The 23,722-nt window shown below is 36.5% G+C and overlaps 1 pseudogene; it reads left to right on the top strand.

The window, feature by feature from the left end:
- Positions 1-22,727, top strand: part of LOC136398361 (guanylate-binding protein 4-like) — a 53,649-nt pseudogene extending 30,922 nt beyond the window's left edge.
- Positions 22,728-23,722: the final 995 nt, after the last annotated feature.

The following is a 23,722-nucleotide window of genomic DNA, read 5'->3' as shown; positions in this document are numbered from 1 at the left end:
AAGATAACCTCTCAAAAATCAAGAATAATCTGCAGACTTTATAACCTATCCCATTTTATTATATTTGTTCGTTTGTTTCTCTTATCTTCAATCTTGATACTTTTTTTTTCCTCCTCCAATTTGGCCGATTAACTCTCTACCGGTCTTACTCTCTCCTCTCCTTGAACTACACTACCCATAAGTGTTACATCTCCCATTATCTTTTCTCTTCTCTTCCTTTCTCTCTATGAGGGTTGCACTCCAAAACCCTTAACTCTCTCTCTCTCTCTCTCCTTTCTTTTTTCTTCTTTTAGTGGTTCCCTCTTTTTTTCTCTCTCTCTCTTTCTTTTCTCCCTCTATATTAGTTTCTTCCTTTCTCTTTTACATCTCCTCTCATTCAAACCTCAATAACAAACAAATTATCTTATCTGGGACTCAAACTTATGTTTGTGGCATTTTGGGGGGTTTTTACTTCACCTTTTTAACTCACTAGCAGTGCTCCCATCCCTGGCTCTCCATATTATCTAGTTCTTGTTCCACTAAATACAATAGTAATTTTTTAATTTGTCCCCCCATTTTTCCATTTTCCTCTTAATCCTCTCATCATAACTCTTAGACAACCAACACCTAAAAGCAAATCATTTTATTCTTGACCCAAATTTTTTCCTTATTTGCATTTTGTGGGTCCATATGCTCTTTTTATTCTTTTCTTTTTTTTTTTTTTGCCCCTTTATTACTTTTCCGCAATTCAGGCCCTCCATCACAGGCATTGTTTGTTATAATTCACAGTCCACCACAAGATTTTATCAAGAAAGAGGGGAGAGGAGAGGAGAGGAAAAAAGGGGGGGGGGAATAATTTCCTTTTTTAAAAAAATTTTTATTTTATTTTATTTTTCTTTATTTCATTATTAATTATTTTTTAAAAAACAACTCTTTTCGTTTTTTATTTTTTTATTATTTTTTTAAACTTTTTATTCTTTATTAAATCTCATTAATACTATCAACAAAACCACCCTCAGATGCCATTAAGGAAGAGAAAATAGAATATCATGGATACAAAAGAAAGAGAGGTAACACAGCTAGATGAGGAAAAATCTATGGAGAAAAAATTTAATATATTGGAAACCTTGGAGCTAAATGACAGAGAATTCAAGATAGAAATCCTAAAAATCCTCCGAGATATACAAGAAAACACAGAAAGGCAATTTAGGGAGCTCAGAAAACAACTCAATGAACACAAAGAATATATGTCCAAGGAAATTGAAACTATAAAAACAAATCAAACAGAGATGAAAAACTCAATTCACGAGCTGAAAAACGAAGTAACAAGCTTAGCTAATAGAACAGGTCAGATAGAAGAGAGGATTAGTGAAATAGAAGACAAGCAACTTGAGGCACAACAGAGAGAAGAAGAAAGAGACTCAAAAATTAAAAAAAATGAGATAGCCCTACAAGAATTATCTGACTCCATCAAAAAGAATAACATAAGAATAACAGGTATATCAGAGAGAGAAGAGAGAGAAAATGGAATGGAGAACATACTCAAACAAATAATAGATGAGAACTTCCCAAGCCTGTGGAAAGAACTAAAGCCTCAAGTTCAAGAAGCAAACAGAACTCCAAGTTTTCTTAACCCCAACAAACCTACTCCAAGGCATATCATAATGAAATTGACACAAACCAACAGCAAAGAAAAAATTCTCAAGGCAGCCAGGGAAAAGAAGAATACAACATATAAAGGAAGGCCCACTAGATTATCATCAGATTTCTCAGCAGAAACTCTACAAGCTAGAAGAGAGTGGACCCCAATATTTAAAGTCCTGAAAGAGAGGAACTTTCAGCCACAAATATTATACCCATCAAAGCTATCCATCAAATATGAAGGAGAAATAAAAACATTCACAGATACAGAAAAGATGAGGGAATTTATCATCAGAAAACCCCCACTCCAGGAATTACTAAAGGGGGTTCTCCAATCAGATACAAAGAACAAAAAAAACCAGAGCCACAAGTAAAAGCTCCAAGAAGAACACAATAAAACCAAATTTAAACTGTGACAACAACAAAAAGAAAGAGGGGGAGAAGATGGAGATTAACAGTAGCAAAGGACGATGGAGTGCAAAAGTACTCACAAAATAGTTCGCTACAATGAACAGGGTAGGGACCCTTTTCATTACTCAAAGGTAACCACCATTGAAAAAACCACCACAGAAGCACATGAGATAAAAAAGACAGCAACAGAGGAAAGATGTATGGAATACAACCAAATAAAAACAAAAGATAGAAAAACAAAAGAGAATGATCAAACAAGACTCAAAAACTAACAGAAAGCAAGATATAAAATGGCAATAGGGAACTCACAAGTATCAATAATTACACTAAATGTAAACGGATTAAACTCACCAATAAAAAGGCACAGAGTAGCAGAATGGATTAAAAAAGAAAATCCAACTGTATGCTGCCTAGAGGAAACTCATCTAAGTAACAAGGATAAAAACAAATTCAAAGTGAAAGTCTGGAAAACAATACTCCAAGCAAATAACATCCAAAAAAAAGCAGGTGTAGCAATACTCATATCGGATAATGCTGACTACAAGACAGGAAAAGTACTCAGAGACAAAAATGGCCATTTCATATGGCTAAGGGGACACTGAATCAAGAAGACATAACAATTCTTAATATATATGCACCAAACCAAGGAGCACCAAAATATATAAGACAGCTACTTATTGATCTTAAAACAAAAACTGACAAAAACACAATCATACTTGGAGACCTCAATACACCGCTGACGGCTCTAGATCGGTCATCCAAACAGAGAATCAACAAAGACATAGTGGCCTTAAACAAAACACTAGAGCACCTGGATATGATAGACATCTACAGGACATTTCATCCCAAAGTGACTGAGTATACATTTTTCTCCAGTGTACATGGATCATTCTCAAGAATTGACCATATGTTGGGCCACAAAAACAACATCAGCAAATTCAGAAAAATTGAAGTTGTACCAAGCATATTTTCTGATCATAAAGCCTTGAAACTAGAATTCAACTGCAAAAAAGAGGAAAAAATCCCACAAAAATGTGGAAACTAAACAACGTACTTTTAAAAAATGAATGGGTCAAAGAAGAAATAAGTGCAGAGATCAAAAGATATATACAGACTAATGAAAATGACAATACGACATATCAGAATCTATGGGATGCAGCAAAAGCAGTGATAAGAGGGAAGTTCATATCACTTGAGGCATATATGAACAAACAAGAGAGAGCCCAAGTGAACCACTTAACTTCCCACCTTAAGGAATTAAAAAAGAAGAACAAAGACAACCCAAAACCAGCCGAAGAAAGGAGATAATAAAAATCAGAGCAGAAATAAATGAATTAGAGAACAAAAAAACTATAGAAAAAATTAATAGAACAAGGAGCTGGTTCTTTGAAAAGATCAACAAAATTGACAAACCCTTGGCAAGACTTACCAAGGAAAAAAGAGAAAGAATTCATATAAACAAAATCGAAAATGAAAGAGGAGAAATCACCACGGACACCGTAGATATACAAAGAATTATTGTAGAATACTGTGAAAAACTTTATGCCACTAAATTAAACAACCTAGAAGAAATGGATAAATTCCTAGAAAAATACAACCTTCTTAGACTGAGTCAAGAAGAAGCAGAAAGCCTAAACAGACCTATCAGTAGAGAAGAAATAGAAAAAACCATTAAAAACCTCCCCCAAAATAAAAGTCCAGGCCCTGATGGCTATACCAGCGAATTTTATCAAACATTCAAAGAAGACTTGGTTCCTATTCTATTCAAAGTCTTCCAAAAAATTGAAGAAGAAGCAATGCTTCCAAACACATTTTATGAGGCCAACATAACCCTCATACCAAAACCAGGTAAGGATGGCACAAAAAAAGAAAACTACAGACCAATATCTCTAATGAATACAGATGCTAAAATACTAAACAAAATACTAGCAAATCGAATACAACAACATATTAAAAACATAATACATCATGATCAAGTGGGATTCATCCCAGAATCTCAAGGATGGTTCAACATACGTAAAACGGTTAATGTAATACACCATATCAACAAAACAAAGAACAAAAACCACATGATCTTATCAATAGACACAGAGAAGGCTTTCGATAAAATACAACACAATTTTATGTTTAAGACTCTCAACAAAATGGGTATAGAAGGAAAATATCTCAACATGATAAAGGCCATATATGATAAACCATCAGCTAACATCATATTAAATGGCACTAAACTGAAGGCTTTCCCCCTTAAATCAGGAACAAGACAGGGTTGTCCACTCTCTCCACTCTTATTTAATGTGGTACTAGAGGTTCTAGCCAGAGCAATCAGACAAGACAAAGAAATTAAAGGCATCCATATCGGAAAAGAAGAAGTAAAGGTATCACTTTTTGCAGATGATATGATCCTATACATCGAAAACCCCAAAGAATCCACAAAAAGACTACTAGAAACAATAAGCCAATACAGTAAGGTCGCAGGATACAAAAGTAACATACAGAAGTCAATAGCCTTTCTATATGCCAACAATGAAACAACTGAGAAGGAACTCAAAAGAATAATCCCGTACATGATTGCAACAAAAAAAAATAAAATACTTAGGAATAAACATAACAAAGAATGTAAAGGACTTATATAATGAAAACTATAAACCATTGTTAAGGGAAATCGAAAAAGATATAATGAGTTGGAAGAATATACCTTGTTCTTGGTTAGGAAGATTAAATATAATCAAGATGGCTATATTACCCAAAGCAATATACAAATTTAATGCAATTCCCATCAAACTTCCAATGACGTTTTTTAAAGAAATAGAGCAAAAAATCATCAGATTTATATGGAACTATAAAAAACCCTGAATAGCCAAAGCAATCCTAAAGAAAAAGAATGAAGCTGGGGCATTTCAATACCTGACTTCAAACTCTAATATAGGGCCACGACAATCAAAACAGCATGGTATTGGCAGAAAAATAGACACTCAGACCAATGGAACAGAATAGAAAGTCCAGAAATAAAACCACATATATATAGTCAAATAACTTTTGATAAAGGGGCCAACAACACACAATGGAGAAAAGAAAGCCTCTTCAATAAATGGTGCTGGGAAAACTGGAAAGCCACATGCAAAAGAATGAAACTGGACTACAGTCTCTCCCCCTGTACAAAAATTAACTCAAAATGGATCAAAGATCTAAACATAAGACCTGAAACAATTAAGTACATAGAAGAAGACATAGGTACTCAACTCAGGGACCTGGGTTTTAAAGAGCATTTTATGAATTTGACTCCAATGGCAAGAGAAGTGAAGGCAAAAATTAATGAATGGGACTACATCAGACTAAGAAGTTTTTGCTCAGCAAGAGAAACTGATAACAAAATAAACAGAAAGCCAACTAAATGGGAAATGATTTTTTCAAACAACAGCTCACATAAGGGCCTAATATCCAAAATATACAAAGAACTCATAAAACTCAACAACAAACAAACAAACAATCCAATAAAAAAATGGGAAGAGGATATGAATAGACACTTCTCCCAGGAAGAAATACAAATGGCCAACAGATATATGAAAAGATGCTCATCTTCTTTAACTATTAGAGAAATGCAAATCAAAACGGCAATGAGATACCACCTCACACCTGTTCGATTAGCTGTTATTAGCAAGTCAGGTAATAGCAAATGTTGGAGAGGCTGTGGAGAAAAAGGAACCCTCATACACTGTTGGTGGGAATGTAAAGTAGTACAACCATTATGGAAGAAAGTATGGTGGTTCCTCAAAAAACTGAAAATAGAACTACCTTATGACCCAGCAATCCCTCTACTGGGTATATATCCCAAAAACTCAGAAACATTGATACGTAAAGACACATGCAGCCCCATGTTTATTGCAGCATTGTTCACAGTGGCCAGGACATGGAAACAACCAAAAAGCCCATCAATAGATGACTGGATAAAGAAGATGTGGCACATATACACTATGGAATACTACTCAGCCATAAGAAATGATGACATCGGAACATTTACAGCAAAATGGTGGGATCTTGATAACATGATACGAAGCGAAATAAGTAAATCAGAAAAAAACAGGAACTGTATTATTCCATACGTAGGTGGGACATAATAGTGAAACTAAGAGACATTGATAAGATTGTGGTGGTTACGGGGGGGGAGGGGGGAATGGGAGAGGGATAGGGGGTGGGGAGAGGCACAAAGAAAACAAGATAGAAGGTGACAGAGGACAATCTGACTTTGGGTGGTGGGTATGCAACATAATTGAACGACAAGATAACCTGGACTTCTTATCTTTGAATATATGTATCCTGATTTATTGATATCACCCCATTAAAAAAATAAAATTATTAAAAAAAAATAAATAAATAAAAGTGCTTTCAAGTCATCCCTAATCGCCATGAGATATTCTTTACTCACAAGAGAAAGAAGGGAGGAGATTTAACTCAGAAAGGATGAATTAGACTGTCCCAGGGACTGAGGATTAAGGAGAGACGCTTAGCACCAGGTTTTCAGTCCACTTTTGCAAACACAGAGCCATGGATGAACTTAATCTGACCTTCTTCTTTTAACACATTGACTCATCATTTGAGGAAATCCAAAATCAACAATCAGAGCTTTGTAGCCCAATGAACTGCTTTTAAAAAAACCATTCATCATCTTTAAGTTGTATTTACTGATGTATAAAATGCAAATATTAATACCTACATTATACACACATGATGAAGAATAAATTCAATTTAAGTAAACACATGTAACAAATGTAGAACCACAGCAGTGCTTACATTTAGTATGTTGTGGTGATTATGACCCCACACATCCAGCACACGTGGGTGGCCCACATCCTGCACAGCAGACGGCAGTGGTAAACCATTGCTTCATTTTCTTACTCTTTCTCCCTCTCCCTTTTTCATTTTATTGAACTAAATAATCTGAGGTTGAATGCTTTTTTGTAAGTATTCAAGAAGAAAATGAGCACACAAAATCTGCTGATAATAATCAGTGAAAGCAGAATCAAACATCATTGGAAATTTTAAATTAGGGTTCAGAAATGATGCAGAGAGATAGCTCCTGAAGTTCTATGAAACAAACAACTTGTCCAGCACAAACACATGCTTCAAACAATGAAACAGATGACTATATACATGGTTATTACCACATGACCATTATAGAAATCAGATTATGTAATTGAAAGCAGAGATGAGAAAATGTAGTCTCCTCCAGATAATTTTTTATGAAATACAAGGTAGACTGTTGAGACATTATGTCTAACGATCAAATAGTTGAGACAGAGAAGGAAAGTAATGTGAATAAATAACATTAAGGGAAGTAGAGTAACTTTTGTTTTCCGTTTTTGGCCAAGTTTGAGAGAAATGAGTGGTAATTCCTTTTCAAATGTTTGGTAGAAATCACCAGTGAAGTCATTTGGGCCTAAGCTTTACCTGGTGGGAGTCTTCAATCTCTTTACTGGCTACCAGTCTATTCAGATGAGCTGTTTCTTCTTAAGACAGTTTCAGTGGTTTTTGTCTAAATATTTGTTCGTTTTTAAAATAAAGTTGAGCCCTGGCCAGTTGGCTCAGTGGTAGAACATCAGCCTACCATCCCAGGTTAAATTCCCCATCAAAGCACATAGGAGAAGCGTCCATATGCTTCTACACTGCTCCCCCTCTCACTTTTTTCTCTCTCTCATCTGCTCCAACAGGCATGGCGCAGTTGGAGTGAGCTGGCTTCAAGTGCTGGCCTCCAACTCAGGCACAAAAAAGAGCTTAGTTAGTGAGCAAGGGAGTAACACCCAAGATGGGCAGAGCATCATCCCCTAGTGGGCTTTCCCAGTGGATCCCAGTCAAGGCACATCCAGGAGTCTGTCTCTGCCTCCTGCCCTCACACATAATAAATAAACAAACAAACAAACAAACAAACAAATAAATAAATAAATAAATAAAATTTGTATGGCAAATAGTTGTTCACCATATGGCCTTATATTATTTTTTATTTTGAAATATCATTTGTAACAGCCTTTCATTTCTGATTTAATAACTTCTGTCTTCTGGAAGGAAATACGTAATAAAGATCAGAGCAAAAACAAATGACATAAAGGTTAAAAAAACAACACACAATATTAATGAAACCAAGACCTGGTTCTTTGAAAAGGTAAACAAGATTGATGAACCTTTAACCAGATTCATCAAGAAAAAAAGAGAGAGAACTCAAATAAGTAAAATTAGAAATGAAAATGGAGAAGTAACAACCAACACCACAGAAATACAAAGGACTGTAAGAAAATACTATAAAGATCTATAAGCCAAAAAGTTGGACAATCTAAGTGAAATAAATAAATTCCTAGAAACATACAATCGTCCCAAACTCAATCTGGAAGAATCGGAAAACCTAAACAGACTGAATCACCAATTGAAATCAAAACATTATCAAAAAACTCCCAGCAAACAAAAGTCCTATACTACATGGCTTCACAGGCAAATTCTACCAAATATTCAAAGAAGAACTAACACCTGTCTTTATCAAACTATTTCAAAAAATTCAAGAGGAGAGAAGACTTCCAAGTTCCTTTTACTAGACAAGCATTATCCTCATTCCAAAACCAGATAAAGACACTACCAAGAAAGAAAACTATAGGCCAATATCCCTGATGAATATACATGCTAAAATTATCAACAACATATTAGCAAACCAGATCCAGTAATATATTAAAAAAATTATATATCATGATCAAGTGGGATTTATTCTGGGGAGTCAAGGCTGGTTCAATATTTGAAATCAATAAATGTGATTCATTGAAAGAAAGACTAAAAAAGCCCTGGCCTGTTGGCTCAGTGGTAGAGTGTTGGCCCAGCATGTGGAGGTCCCAGGTTCGATTCCCAGCCAGGGCACAGAGGAAAAGAGCCCATCTGCTTCTCTATCCTTTCCCCTCTCCTTCCTCTTTGTCTCTCTCTTCCCCTCCAGCAGCCAATGCTCCATTGGAGCAAAGCTGGTCCAGATGCTGATGACGGCTCCATGGCCTCAGCTTCAATCACTAGAATGGCTCTGATTGCATGGAGCAACGCCCCAGATGGGCTGAATATCACCCCCTGGTGGGCATACCGAGTGGATCCTGGTCAGGTGCATGCAGGAGTCTGTCCACTGTCCCCCACTTCTGACTATGGGGGGAAAAACGATAAACAAAAGGAAGAATAAAATCACATGATTGTATTAATAGATGCAGAAAAAGCATTTGATAAAACCTAGCACCCATAATCAAAACTCAGCAAAGTGAGAATACAGGAAACATATCTCAACATAATAAAGGACATCTATGACAAACCCACAGCCAACATCTTACTCAATGGGCAAAAATTAAAAGCAATCCCCCTAAGTTTAGAAACAAGGCAGGGGTGTCCCCTTTCACCACTGTTATACAACACAGTTCTGGAAGTCCTAGCCACAGCAATCAGACAAGAAGAAGAAATAAAAAGCACTCAAATTGGAAAAGAAAAAGTAAAACTATCATTATTTGCTGATGTCATAATACTGTAAATAGAAAACCCTAAAGGCTCAGTCAAAAAACTTCTAGACCAGATAAATAAATTCAGCAAGGTGGCAGGATATAAAATTAATATTCAGAAATCAGTAGCATTTTTATATACCAACAATGAACTGTCTGAAAGAGAAATTAAGAAAACAATCCCCTTCACTATTGCAACAACAATATAACGTACTTAGGAGTAAATTTAACCAAGGAGGTAAAAGAATTGTATTCTGAAAATAATAAGACATTGAAAAAAAAATCAAGAAAGATACAAACAAGTGGAAGTATATTCTGTGTTCATAAATAAAAAAATAAGCATCATTGAAATGTCTATATTACCCAAAGCAATCTATAAATTCAATGCCATTCCTAAATGGCATACTTCAAACATATAGAACAAATATTCCAAAAATTTATATGGAACCAAAAAAGAATATGAATAGCATTAGCAATCTTGAAAATGAAGAATAAAGTGGGAGGTATCACACTTCCTGATATCAAGTTATACTACAAGGCCATTGTAGTCAAAACAGCTTGATACTGGCATAAGAACAGGCATATAGATCAATGGAACAGAACAGAAAACCCAGAAATAAATCTACGCCTTTATGGTCAATTGATATTTATCAAAATAGGTAAGAGCATACAATGGAGTAAAGACAGTCTCTTTAATAAATGGTGTTGGGAAAATTGGACAGGTACATACAAAAAAATAAAACTAGACCACAAACTTACACTATTCATAAAAATAAACTTAAAATGGATAAAAGACTTAAATGTAAGTCACAAAATCATAAATATCTTAGAAAAAAAACATAGTAAACTCTCTGATATCTCTCAGAGCAATATTTTTACCAATTTTTCTCCCTGGGCAAGTGAAATAAAGGACAAAATAAAAAATAGGACTATATCAAACTAAAAAGCTTTTGCACAGCAAAAGACACCATTAAAAAAATAAAAAAAACAACCCACACAATGGGAGGACATATTCACCAATACGTGTGATACGGGTTAATTACCAAAATTTATGAGGAATTTCTAAAACTCAACATCAGAAGGTAAAAAAATCCAATTTAAAAATGGGCAAAAGAATTGAATAAACACTTCTCCAAACAGAACATACAGATGGCCAATAGGCAGATGAAAAAATTTTCAACGTCAGTAATCATCAGAGAAATCCAAATTAAAACCACAATGTGATATCACCTCACACCTGTCAGAATGGCTCTCACTAACAAATCAACACACAATAAATGCTGATAAGGGTGTGGAGAAAAGGGAACCCTCCTGTACTGCTTGCTGGTGGGAATGCAGATTGGTGCAGCCACTGTGGAAACAGTATGACCTTTACTCAAAAAATTAAAAATGGACCTGCCTTTTGACCCAGCTATCCCACTTTTAGGAATATATCCTAAGAATACCAAATCACTGATTCAAAGGAGATATGCATCCCCATGTTTACTGCAACATTGTTTACAATAGCCAAGATCTGGAAACAGCCCAAGTGTCCATCAGTGGACGAGTGGATTAAAAAGCAGTGGTACATATACACAATGAAATACTACACAGCTGTATAAAAGAAGGAAATCTTACTTTTTGCAATGGCATGGATGGACCTGGAGATTATTATGCTAAGTGGAATGAGCCTAGCAGAGAAAGACAAATGTCATATGACCTCACTTATATGTGGAATCTAATGAACAAAGTGAACTGAGGAACAGAATAGAGGCAGAGGTGGGGTCACAGGGAACAGAGCGACAGCTGTCAGAGGGAAGGGGGATGAGGGGATGGGATCAGGGAAAGTGAAGGAATTAGCAAAACTATATATATATACATAATACAGAGATACAGATAACAGGACAGCAAATCCCAGAGGGAAGGGGGGAGGGAGGAAGGGGAGGGGAGCTAAGAGGGTATAAATAGGGACATGGGGGTGGGGGGTGAGGGTGTTATATTGAGTGGGACACCTGAATCCATGTTAACACAAATTAAAATTAATAAAAAAAATTTTAAAAGAAAAGAAAATATAATAAATTTTGTCTTCTGTCTTTTTTCCTTGGCCTATCTAGCTATAAGAGTTTATCAATTTGGCTGATCTAGCTTTTGCTTTTATTCATTTTATCCTATTATCTATTTCATTAATATCACAACATTCATTTACAGAAATCTTTATATTTTTTTATTTTACTTGTTTTGAATTTAGTTTGCTCTTATTGTATAATGTCTTAAGGGGAACAGATTTTAACTTGAGATCTGTTATTTTTTTAGTGGTTGCTCCAGAGCTAACCCATATATAGCTATAATTTCTCAGTATGTACCTAAATCTGTTCTCTGTACCCATGAGTCTGTTTCTCGTTTGTTTGTTAGTTTATTTTGTTCATTCTACCTCACAGATAAATGAAATCATATGGTACTTGTGTTTCTCTGATTGGCTTATTTCACTTAGCATAATGCCCTCCAAGGCCTCAAAGGGGAGAGTTTTGGGGAGCTGAGTAAGAAAGATAAAAAAAATTAAGCAAAAAAATTAAAGCTCATAAACACAAACAACAGTATGGTGATCATCAGAAAGGAAAATGGTGGAGGAGGTAGAAGAGGACATGGTGGGAATGAGTGGTGACAGCAGAAGATTCGACTTTGGGTAACAAACATACAACACAATTTATAGGTGATGTATTACAGAATTGTACCCTTTAAACCTACATAACAAGGATGACGTCAGAGTAATGGCGCGGTAGGAAGCAATACCGATAAATCTCCCCCAAAACTCAGCAAGATCTTCAACCAGAAACAGAAAAACCTATCCTTGGAGCCTCCAGATGTTTTGCAATACACTCGAAGGTATGGTCAAGCGAAAAATTGGCTAAATATATACACAAACCCCAAAGGAAATAGGGAGTAAGATATGCTCCGCCTTCCTCAATAACCTAAACAGGGCTGCTTTCACTGGGAACTGAGAATATAGAAACTAAGGCGGGCAAAGGGGGTGAATAGATCCAGGCGGCAGCAAAAATGGCCGAACCAGGCTGTGGCATGGAGATCCAAGCCGAGGAGGAAAAACTGTGCCTGTGGCAACCCAGTCAATACAAGATAACACTCGCACCAAAACCAGACAAAGAAAGACAAGCGGGGCAGCCATTTTTCCCGATCTCCGGGTCGGCGCGTGCAAATAGTGGGTGAGAGATTCCTCCAAAAGCCCCAGGAGTGGGCACTCGTGTTACCCCACAGAGAGGCAGAGTCATGGGCCTTTGTGTGTGGAATCTCTGGGCTGCCCAAGCGCCCTGAAAAAGCCGTTCATGGGGAGGGAGTGAGAGCCAATTCCAACGCTGGAACTTTTCCGTGCAGGCAGGGGTTTCACTCAGAGGGTGAGGTGGCCAACCTGATATCCTGGTCTGCGTGCGCAGATAGTGAGCAAGAGATTCCTCTGAGTGCCTCAGCTGTGCACACCCATGTATCCCACAGAAGGGCAAAGTCAGGGGCCTTTGTGTGGGCAAAAAGTGGAATCTCCAGACCGCCCCAGTGCCCTAAAAAAACCTCGCACAGGGAGGGAACGAGAGCCAATTCCAACACTGGAACTTTTCCATGCAGGAGGAGGTTTCACTCAGAGTGTGAGACTGCCGGCCTGATATCCTGGTCTGCACGTGCAGATAGTGAGCGAGAGTTTCCTACAAGCACCCCGGGAGTGGGTGCCCACCCGTGTTACTGGACAGAGTGGCAGAACAAGAGGTCTTTGAGTGGGCACAAGCCCCACCTGATTATGCTAGCAGCTCTGACTGACTGAGCCTTACCCAAAGCCCTGTGCTGAGTGGGAATAGAGTGGGGAGTGGCCAGCTCTTTGAGCCTCTGACTATCCAGGCAGAGGCAGCAGCAACCCCATAGCTGGATTACCAGGCTACTAATTGAGGAAGGAAAGACTAGGAGAGAAGCTCCAGGAACACGGACTCTCTCAGTGTCGGAGCCTATAAATGCTAATGAGCCTCGACTGCCAATGAGACTGAAGCACAATACATGACATCACCATAGAGACTTATCAACTGCAAACCTCTACCTGAGCATGCCAAAGGGGCAGAACCCAGGGTACAGAGTCACTGACCAGGAAGAGGGAGAGAAAAGAAGAAGCAAGAAGATAACCTCTCAAAAATCAAGAATAATCCGCAGACTTTATAACCTATCCCATTTTATTATATTTGTTTGTTTGTTTCTCTTATCTTAATTCTTGATTTTTTTTCCCCCTCTTCCAATTTGGTCATTTAACTCTCTGCCGGTCTTACTCTCTCCTCTCCTTGAACTACACTACCCATAAGTGTTACATCTCCCATTATCTTTTCTTTCCTCTTCCTTTCTCTCTATGAGGATTGCACTCCAAAACCCTTAACTCTCTCTCCTCTTTTTTCTTTTTTCTTCTTTTAGGGGTTCCTTCTTTTTTTCTCTCTCTATCTCTTTCATTTCTCCCTCTATATTAGTTTCTTCCTTTCTCCTTTACGTCTCCTCTCATTCAAACCTCAATAATGAACAAATTCTCTTATCTGAGACTCAAACTTATGTTTGTGGCATTTTGGGGGGTTTGTACTTCACCTTTTTAACTCACTAACAGTGCTCCCATCCCTGGCTCTCCATTTTATCTAGTTCTTATTCCACTAAATACAATAGTAACTTTTTAATTTGTCCCCCCATTTTCCTGTTTCCCTCTTATTCTTCTCATCATAACTCTTAGTCAACCAACACCTAAAAGCAAATCATTTTATTCTTGACCCAAATTTTTTTCTTATTTTCTTTTTGTAGGTCCATACTCCCCCCCTTTTTTTTGTTTTTTGCCCCTTTATTACTTCTCCCCAATTTAGGCCCTCCATTACAGGCATTGTTTGTTCTATTTAGTACAATATAATTCACAGATCACCACAACATTTTCTCAAGAAAGAGTGGAGAGAAGAGGAGAGAAAAAAAGGAGGGGGGAAATAATTTCCTTTTTTTTAATATTTATTTTATTTTATTTTTCTTTATTTAATTATTAATTTTTTTTAAAAAACAACTCTTTTTTATTTTTTATTTTTATTTTTTTTTACCTTTTATTCTTTATTAAATCTCATTAATACTATCAACAAAACCACCCTTAGATGCCATTAAGGAAGAGAAAATCAAATATCACGGATACAAAAGAAAGAGAGGTAACACAGATAGATGAAGAAAAATCTATGGAGAAAAAATTTAATATATTGGAAACCTAAGAGTTAAACGACAGAAAATTTAAAATAGAAATTCTAAAAATACTCAGAGATATACAAGAAAACACAGAAAGGCAATTTAGGGAGCTCAGAAAACAACTCAATGAACACAAAGAATATATTTCCAAAGAAATTGAAACTATAAAAACAAATCAAACAGAGATGAAAAACTCAATTCACAAGCTGAAAAACGAGGTAACAAGCTTAGCTAATAAAACAGGCCAGATAGAAGGTAGGATTAGTGAAATAGAAGACAAGCAACTTGAGGCACAACAGAGAGAAGAAGAAAGAGACTCAAAAATTTAAAAAAATGAGATAGCCCTACAGGAATTATCTGACTCCATCAAAAAGAATAACATAAAAATAATAGGTATATCAGAGGGAGAAGAGAGAGAAAATGGAATGGAGAACATACTCAAACAAATAATAGATGAGAACTTCCCAAGCCTGTGGAAAGAACTAAAGCCTCAAATTCAAGAAGCAAACAGAACTCCGAGTTTTCTTAACCCCAACAAACCTACTCCAAGGCACATCATAATGAAATTGGCACAAACCAATGGCAAAGAAAAAATTCTCAAGGCAGCCAGGGAAAAGAAGAATACAACATATAAAGGAAGGCCCACTAGATTATCATCAGATTTCTCAACAGAAACTCTACAAGCTAGAAGAGAGTGGACCCCAATATTTAAAGTCCTGAAAGAAAGGAACTTTCAGCTACGAATACTATACCCATCAAAGCTATCCTTCAAATATGAAGGAGAAATAAAAACATTCACAGATACAGAAAAGATGAGGGAATTTATCATCAGAAAACCCCCACTCCAGGAATTACTAAAGGGGGTTCTTCAATCAGGTACAAAGAACAACAAAAAAACAAAGCCACAAGTAAAAGCTCCAAGAAGAACACAATAAAACCAAATTTAAACTGTGACAACAATAAAAAGAAAGGGAGGGGAGAGGATGGAGATTTAAAGTAGCAAAGGACGATGGAGTGAAAAAGTACTCACAAAATACTGCACTACAATGAACAGGGTAGGAACGCTTTTCATTACTTAAAGGTAACCACCATTGAAAAAACCACCACAGAAGCACATGATTTAAAAAAGATAGCAACAGAGAAAAGATGTATGGAATACACCAAATAAAAACAAAAGATAGAAAAATGAAAGAGAAGGATCAAACAAGACACAAAACTAACAGAAAGCAATCTATAAAGTGACAATAGGGAAAACACAAGTGTCAATAATTACACTAAATGTAAACGGATTAAACTCACCAATAAAAAGGCACAGAGTAGCAGAATGGATTAAAAAGAAAATCCAACTGTATGCTGCCTACAAGCAACTCATCTAAGTAAGAAGGATAAAAACAAATTCAAAGTGAAAGGCTGGAAAACAATACTCCAAGCAAATAACAACCAAAAAACAGCAGGCGTAGCAATACTCATATCTGATAATGCTGATTACAAGACAGCAAAACTACTCAGAGACAAAAATGGCCATTTCATAATGGCTAAGGGGACACTGAATCAAGAAGACACAATAAATCTTAATATATATGCACCAAGCCAAGGAGCACCAAAATATATAAGACAGCTACTTATTGACCTTAAAACAAAAACTGACAAAAATACAATCATACTTGGAGACCTTAATACACCGCTGACGGCTCTAGATCGGTCATCCAAACAGAGAATCAACAAAGTTATAGTGGCCTTAAACAAAACACTAGAGCACCTGGATATGATAGACATCTACAGGACATTTCATCCCTAAGTGACTGAGTATACATTTTTCTCTAGTGTACATGGATCATTCTCAAGAATTGACCATATGTTGGGCCACAAAAACAACATCAGCAAATTCAGAAATATCAAAGTTTTAACAAGCATATTTTCTGATCATAAAGCCTTGAAACTAGAATTCAACTGCAAGAAAGAGGAAAAAAATCCGACAAAAATGTGGAAACTAAACAACATACTTTTAAAAAATGAATGGGTCAAAGAAGAAATAATCACAGAGATCAAAAGATATATACAGACAAATGAAAATGACAATACGACATATCAGAATCTATGGGATGCAGCAAAAACAGTGATAAGAGGGAAGTTCATATCACTTCAGGCATATATGAACAAACAAGAGAGAGCCCAAGTGAACCACTTAACTTCACACCTTAAGGAATTAGAAAAAGAAGAGCAAAGACAATGCAAAACCAGCTGAAGAAAGGAGATAATAAAAATCAGAGCAGAAATAAATGAAATAGAGAACAGAAAAACTATAGAAAAAAATCAATAAAACAAGGAGCTGGTTCTTTGAAAAGATCAACAAAATTGACAAACCCTTGGCAAGACTTACAAAGGAAAAAAGAGAAAGAACTCATATAAACAAAGTCCAAAATGAAAGAAGAGAAATCACCATGGACACCATAGATATACAAAGAATTATTGTAGAATACTATGAAAAACTTTATGCCACTAAATTCAACAACCTAGAAGAAATGGATAAATTCCTAGAAAAATACAACCTTCCTAGACTGAGTCAAGAAGAAGCAGAAACAGACCTATTAGTAGAGAAAAAATAGAAAAACCATTAAAAACCTCCCCAAAAATTAAAGTCCAGGCCCAGATGACTATACCAGCGAATTTTATCAAACATTCAAAGAAGACTTCGTTCCTATCCTACTGAAAGTCTTCCAAAAAATTGAAGAAGAAGCAATACTTCCAAACACATTTTATGAAGCCAACATAAACCTCATTCCAAAATCAGGCAAGGATGGCACACAAAAAGAAAACTACAGAACAATGTCTCTAATGAATACAGATGCTAAAATACTAAACAAAATACTAGCAAATCGAATACAACAACATATTAAAAAAATAATACATCATGATCAAGTGGGATTCATCCCAGAATCTCAAGGATGTTTCAACATACGTAAAACGGTTAATGTAATACACCATATCAACAAAACAAAGAACAAAAACCACATGATCTTATCAATAGACGCAGAAAAGGCTTTTGATAAAATACAACACAATTTTTTGTTTAAGACTCTCAACAAAATGGGTATAGAAGGAAAATATCTCAACATGATAAAGGCCATATATGATAAACCATCAGCCAACATCATATTAAATGACACTAAACTGAAGGCTTTCCCCCTTAAATCAGGAACAAGACAGGGTTGTCCACTCTCTCCACTCTTATATAATGTGGTACTAGAGATTCTAGCCAGAGCAATCAGACAAGACAAAGAAATTAAAGGCATCCATATCGGAAAAGAAGAAGTAAAGGTACCACTTTTTGCAGATGATATGATCCTATACATCGAAATCCCCAAAGAATCCACAAAAAGACTACTAGAAACAATAAGCCAATACAGTAAGGTCGCAGGATACAAAATTAACATACAGAAGTCAATAGCCTTTCTATATGCCAATAATGAAACAACTGAGAACAAACTCAAAAGAATAATCCCGTACACGATTGCAACAAAAAAAATAAAATACCTAAGAATAAACATAACAAAGAATGTAAAGGACTTATATAATGAAAACTATAAACCATTGTTAAGGGAAATCAAAAAAGATATAATGAGATGGAAGAATATTCCTTGTTCTTGGTTAGGAAGAATAAATATAATCAAGATGGTCATATTACCCAAAGCAATATACAAATTTAATGCAATTCCCATCAAAATTCCAATGACATTTTTTAAAGAAATGGAGCAAAAAATTATCAGATTTATATGGAGCTATTAAAAACCCCGAATAGCCAAAGCAATCCTAAAGAAAAAGAATGAAGCTGGGGGCATTACAATACCTGACTTCAAACTATATTATAGGGCCACGACAATCCAAACAGCATGATATTTGCAGAAAAATAGCCTGTTTGATTGAAATATAGCTACCTTAGTTTTTTCATTTCCATTTGCATGAAGTACCTTTTTCCAACCTTTCTCTTTCAGTTAGTGTGGCTTTTAATCCTGTAGGCAGTATATTTCCATGTCTAGCATTTTTATGCATTCAGCCACCTCTTGTCTCTTGATATGAGGAGTATTTAGTCTATATTTAAAGTAATTATTGATGAGCATGTGTTATTATTAATTGTTTACTGAATATTTTATAGTCCTTCTGTGTTATTTTTTTATTCTCTTGCTCTCTTTTCTTATATGTTGATAACTTTCTATAGTGTGGTGTTTGCCTTCCTTTGTTTTTTTATATCTCTTATAGATCTTTGGTTTATAATTACCATGTGTTTTATACATTTAACTTATGTTTTAACCAGTCAACTTTTAGTGATGGTTGCTTAAGTTTGAAAGCAATCAAAAAATCACTAAAATTTTTACTCCTTCCAAGTTTATTTTTGTAATTATTTTTTATTTCTTTTGTGTGTGTGGATTATGTGTACTTTTAATAAAATGTTGTAATTACACACGATCTTCCTACTTTTTACTTCTAACCTTTGTACTAGGTTTCTATTCAGTTGGCCCAGTGCTTTTACTAAGAGTTTGCATTTGTCAGTGAGAATTATTTTCTTTTCTATATTTCTTTACTCATAATATTGATCTATTCTATTCTACTTAAAGAAGACCATTTAATTTTTCTTGTAATATTGGTTTGGTGGTGATGAATACCTTTAGCTCTTCTTGTCTAGAAAATTCTATCTTAATCAATTCTAAATGAAAGCATTGCTAGGTACAGTAATCTTGGTTATAAGTCTTTGCTTTTTGCCATTATGACTATTTCATGCCAATAACCTCTGGCCTACAAAGTTTCTGTAGATGAATCGACAGACAGTCTTATGGGAGTTCTCTTGTATTAATACATAGCTAACTGCTTTTCTCTGGCTGCTTTTAAGATTCTCTCTTTGTCTCTTACCCTGTGCATTTAATGTATATTAAATACCCTGTGTATTATGTATATTAGTGCAGGCCTGTTTGTTTCATCTTGTTTGGGAATCTCTTCACTTCTTGGACTTTTATGTCTGTTTCCTTCACCATGCTAAGGAAAATCTCAGTCCTTATTTATTTACATGAGTTTTAATCTCAACCTCTCCCTCCTCTCTTACTGGTACACCTATGGTGTGAATATTGGTATCTTTGATATAATCTCTGAGGTCCTTTAAACCAGTGTTTTTCAATCATCAGTCCATGGACCACTGGCACTCAGCTAGAAATTTTGTGCTGGTTCACAAAAGGGTTAACCACCCTGAAGTTGTATGAAAATATACACTTAATTATTAGAGACTCTTTAATATTCATACAACATCAGGGTGGTTAACTCTTTTGTGGAGTGGCACACATTTTTGGCAGACAGAGAGTGTGGTCTGCAGAACCTATGGCTGGACATCATTGCCATAAATTATCTTTTTTTTTTTTAATTCTTTTTTCTATGCTGTTCCAATTGGGAGTTTTCTGCTACTTATCTCCCAGATTACTGACCCGATCCTCTGTTTAATCTAATCTTTTCACATTTTCTAATATATTCTTTATTTCAGTTATTGTATTCTTCATTTTCCACTGATTCATTTTTGTTTTCTATTCCTATTTTTTATGTTTTTATCTCTTTGTGTAATTTCTCACTGCATTCCACTATTTATTCTTTATATTCAACTTTATATTAAGCATCCTTATAACCAGTGCTTTCAATTCTGCATCGGGTTAATTGTTTATCTTCACTTCATTTATCTCTTTTTCTTTTTGTGGGATATATTTCTTTGTCTCTTCATTCGAGCTGACTCTCTGTGTTTGTTCCTATATATTAAGTAGGTCTGCTACGTTTCCCAGTCTTGGCAGAGTGGCCTTATGTCATAGGTTTCACTGGTGACCAGTGGTACAGTCTCCCAAATCACCTGAGTTGCCTGCTCTAGGGATGTACCTTTGAGGGTTGTGTGTGTGTGCACTCCTTTTGCAGTTGAGCCTTGATTGTTGTTAGTATATCAGTAGTGGGTAAACTGACCCTCAGGTTACTGGATGTAAGTGCTCACTGTGACCACAGGGGATAAACTGTTGTGTGAACATTGATCTTACATGCAAAAGTCTCTTTAACAGGCTTTTGTTGTCAGAGAAGTCCACCCTTCAGATGTGTCTTTTCAGAGCTGGTTGGGTGGTGTCTGGTGTGGCCTGTGCTGGTTACCAGTATGTTAGTTCTGAAGTCTCTTTGGAAAAATTCTAATGCAAGCCAAGGTCAACTTCTATTGTATCTGGCTTCAGGCCACCTGATGGGAATTACAAAATGATCTGCAGTTGGTTGCCACTTGTACTGGACTTGAGAGAACTTTGTAGAGGCTATGCTGTGAACAGGCCAGCCACCACAAGTGCCAAACCTGGTATCCTTTGTGGGCACCATGCTGTAAGCTGAGGCCTGCCATCAGTTTGCTGGGCTTGTAGCTGCTTAGTTAAAACTAACTTTTAAGGCATTACTAGCCTTGGCTTATGTCAGGCTTGGTGTCACCTGCTGGAAGTTACATTGAATTTTGAGATTAGTCAGCGCTTGTGCTAGCCTTAGCAAGAAGTAAAAAGTACTCTAAGGCCAGCCACTGCTTTTGGAGTATGTGTAGGCCTTTCACAGATTTTAGTAAAATGCGCTGCATGAGCTGAGACAGTCCGCTTGTGTGAAAAACTGCTGAAAGCAGTTTCAGTGCAAACTGGCTGTGGGAGTGTCTGAAGGAATTACCAGCACGGTTCAAACTGCATTAGCGAGGTTATTGGACAGCTCAAATATAGTGCCCACCTGTGCCTGCACGATGGGTATGGGTGAGTGAGATTTCATCAAAGAAGAAATGGCTCTTATCCCCTAGAGCAGGGGTCCCCAACTACGGCCCCTGGGCCGCATGCAACCCCTGAGGCCATTTATCCGGCCCCCGCCACACTTCCAGAAGGGGCACCTCTTTCATTGGTGGTCAGTGAGAGGAACATAGTTCCCATTGAAATACTGGTCAGTTTGTTGATTTAAATTTACTTTTTCTTTATTTTAAATATTGTATTTGTTCCTGTTTTGTTTTTTTACTTTAAAATAAGATATGTGCACTGTGCACAGGGATTTGTTCATAGTTTTTTTTATAGTCCAGCCCTCCAACAGTCTGAGGGACAGTGAACTGGCCCCCTGTGTAAAAAGTTTGGGGACCCCTGCCCTAGAGAGAGCCTCTCTTATCTCTCCCCCTCCGCCTTGGCCTGGAAGCTAATCAGTTTAATTCCTCCCTGTATATCCCTGGGCATTTAAGGCAGCTGCTTCACCTATAGGTTCTAACCTATAAGGTTAGAAACAAGTGAGTTTGTAAGCAAGTAAGTCCTTTCACAGGCCCTGCAAGAGGAACACTTGGGTATCCAGAAGCCTTCCTTCTCATTCATTCACAGTTCCTCCAGGTTTTCACAGCCAGATGTTATAGGAATTCCTCTTCCAAGCACTGGTTCCTTGGGTTGGGTATCCCAGAATATGCTGTAACCTGTTATTCCACAGAGAGGAACTCAGCACCTGGTACATGCCTCCAAATTCTTAATTACCATACCAATGTGTAGTTCCACATCTCTGTCCCTCCTCATACTACCTTTGTGATTTCTTCTTTGTATCTTTAGTAATAGGACTTTTTTCAGCTACTCCATATATGGCTCTCAATGAGGGTTGTTCTATAACTTAGTTGTAATTTATTATAGTCCAGAAAGGAGATGATCACAGTGTTTGCCTACTTTGCTATCTAGATCCCAAGTTAGACTGCTTCTTCTGAGAGGATCACAGTTGGACCTTACCTTCTAACAGATCTTTCCTTTGGGTTTCTCCACATTCCCTTTACAGGAAACCATAGTACAGAAGAAGGAAGATTTCTTGCTGCAGAATGAAGAGCATTGGGAAAACATTGCCAGGCTCAGCTTAAGCAGCTCTCAGAGCCCTAGATGGAAAGTGTTTCAAGAGGAACTCTCTCTGTGCCTGGAGGATACAATCTCTTCTTAGAAGCAATAAATGAGATAAGACTGTCTTATAACAAGGTTCCAGGAAAGGAGTGAAGATGAGGATTAAAAAAAGGAGGAAAGAACAGCCAATCTGGTTCAGAGTGGTTGTTGTTTCTTTTCAAAGTGTAATAATACACCACACTATTTGTGAAGAGAAAACAGAGCATGGTAAGCCTAACATTTTTAGCTTTTATGTTCACAATTAGTTATATACTTTATATGAATCAGAAATATTTCTTTCCAAGTATAAGATTTATTGCCAGAAATCTGGATGAAAGAGAATATTTGTTTTATTTAGCAAACAGTGACATAGTTTTTTCACGAAATATAGGAAATATATAATTAAACAACATTCTTGAAGAAGCATATGATCTTACCAAAATGGACGTATAAGTAGTCAGTTGGATATAATGAGATATAGTTTTCATACAAGTATACATAGTAGTGATGATGATGAAGATGATGATGATGGCTAACATATATTGAGCATTCAGTTTCTGTTACAGGTATCAACTTAGGTGCTGTGTTTGGATTGTCAATTTAATTATTAGAATAATATGAACTTAGGTGCTGCTGTCATCCCCATTATACAATTGAGAAATGTGATGTACTGAGAAGCTAATAAGTTGCATAAGATCATATAGCCAGTAAATAAAAGTGCTGGTAGGGAAGGTCTATGTACCCGGCATCCTTTCAAATCTCAGAAGGAAGTTCAGCAAACCTTCCTGGGAAGGGAGGTAGAAGCTACAACTTGAAGGATCAATAAATGCTATCTGAATAAAGAAAAGGTAGAGGAGCATCCAATCCGGAGAAAAAGAATGTGCAGATATTGCAGGCAATGGAGGATGAGTGTTTGTAGAACTGCACCTAAATGTGGTTGCCTCTAATTTGGGTGTGTGGTGGTGGCATCATGAGGACAGGAAGTTGGAGAGCTAGAAGAGACTACACGAAATACATTTCAAAAATAAAGTTGTTTGGCCCTGACTAGATAGCATG

This window comes from Saccopteryx leptura, chromosome 3 (assembly GCF_036850995.1).
Source record: "Saccopteryx leptura isolate mSacLep1 chromosome 3, mSacLep1_pri_phased_curated, whole genome shotgun sequence".
Classification (NCBI taxonomy): domain Eukaryota; kingdom Metazoa; phylum Chordata; class Mammalia; order Chiroptera; family Emballonuridae; genus Saccopteryx; species Saccopteryx leptura.
Note: the sequence above shows the minus strand (reverse complement) of the source record. Positions and strands in the feature narration are given on the sequence as shown.